General features: G+C 46.0%; 1 protein-coding gene across 1 annotated transcript in view; it reads right to left on the bottom strand.

Annotated features, from left to right (window-relative positions):
• The window catches only part of PNKD (PNKD metallo-beta-lactamase domain containing), an 81710-nt gene that overhangs the window by 54794 nt on the left and 25106 nt on the right, over positions 1 to 1810 (bottom strand). The gene's annotated exons all lie outside the window — the stretch shown is intronic.

Raw genomic sequence — 1810 nt, 5'->3', positions numbered from 1 at the left:
GAGAATCGCTTGAATCCTGGAGGCAGAGGTTGCAGTGAGCTGAGATCACGTTAGTGCATTCCAGCCTTGACAACAGAGTGAGACTCCTTCTCAGAAAAAAAAAAAACTCTGTTTTGGGGCTGGGCACAGTGGCTCATGTCTGTAATCCCAGCATTTTGGGAGGCCAAGGTGGGCCTCGCAAATTACAGGCCTGAGCCACTGTGCCCGACCACATTTCTGCTGTTTCTAAATCACCCACTCTAAGGTATTTTTGTGGTAGTAACCCACATGGACTAAGACAGAGCCCAAGTGTAGATTGCTTTGAGTTCAGATGTTTGAGGCCAGCCTGGGTAACATGGCGAAAACCCGTCTCTACAAAACAAACAAACAAAACAAAACAAATAAAACGAAATTAGCTGGGCATAGTGGCACACACTTGTAATTCCAGCTACTCAGGAGGCTGAGGCTGAGAATCACTTGAACCCAGGAGGCGGAGGATGCAATGAGGAGATGGCGCCACTGCATTCCAGCCTGGGCGACAGAGTGAGACCCTGTCTGAAAAAAAAAAAAGACATTCAGTGGTGGTGTGGTGCTGAGCTGTAGCTATTAACACGAGATAAGCACTTTAAACAGAATTGGTCAACTACTGGCAGCCTGACGTCATGGAAAGAACTTGGACTTTGGAACCACAGAAACTCAGGCAAGCCTCAGTAATGTTTCTTTGTTTTGAAATTGAGACAAGGTCTCTCTATGCTGCCTAGGCTTGGTCTCCAACTCCTGGGCTCAAGCCATCCTCCTGCCTTGGCCTCCCAAGGTCCTAGGATCACAGGTGTGAGTCACCATGCCCAGACCCCAGTAATATTTCAAAACTTCTCTGAACCTGTTCCCTCAAGTGTAACTGTATTATTTGCTACTGGATTCTTCACTGGGTTGAGGTTAAAGCCTGGGGGCAAAGGCCCCCAGCCCAGTGTAACTTGCTAACAGTAGTAATCTACATCTCAAGTCAGGACTTCCGGAATTCTGACTCCAGGAAAACACCTACTTTCCTGGTTGAGTAATTTTTTGTTTTTTTTTTGAGACAGATTCTTGCTCTGTCACCCAGGCTGGAGTGCAGTGGCGCAGTCTCGGCTCACTGCAACCTCTGCCTCCTGGGTTCAAGCGATTCTCCTGCCTCAGCCTTCTGAGTAGCTGGGATTATAGACAAGCGCCACACGCCCAGCTAATTTTTGTATTTTTGGTAGAGATGGGGGTTTTACCATGTTGGCCAGTCTGGTTTTGAACTCCTGACCTCGTGATCCACCTGCCTCGGCCTCCCAAAGTGCTGGGATTACAGGCCTGAGCTACTGGGCCCAGCCAGTTGAGTAATTTTAAACAGAGATTCTAAGTTCCATCTCTAGATTTGCATGTTTGCAGTTTTAAAATCGAAAAGTGCATTTATCTCAAAAGCACAGAATTATCAAGAATTTTAATTACTGATTTGTTTATAATGTAAAAATGGGAAACAAACGGCCTCCAATAGGAAATTAATTTAATAAATCCGTATAGCCATGCAATGGAATACTTGACGGCATTAAGATTATGCTTTTGAAGACTATTTAGTGAGAAGAAAAATGTTCATGATGAAATATTAAGTAAAAAGAGGGGCAGTAAACAAAACATCATACAATATGACCCCACTGCAGAAAAACAAAATACACACAGAAATACAGTGGCCAGGGCCGGGCGCGGTGGCTCACGCCTGTAATCCCAGCACTTTGGGAGGCCGAGGCAGGTGGATCACGAGGTCAAGAGATCGAGACCATCCTGGTCAACATGGTGAAACCCCGTCTCT

This window comes from Cebus imitator, unplaced genomic scaffold (genome assembly GCF_001604975.1).
Source record: "Cebus imitator isolate Cc_AM_T3 unplaced genomic scaffold, Cebus_imitator-1.0 Scaffold91, whole genome shotgun sequence".
Lineage (NCBI taxonomy): Eukaryota > Metazoa > Chordata > Mammalia > Primates > Cebidae > Cebus > Cebus imitator.
The sequence above is the reverse complement of the archived record's forward strand: the minus strand, read 5'-3'. Positions and strand labels throughout refer to the sequence as shown.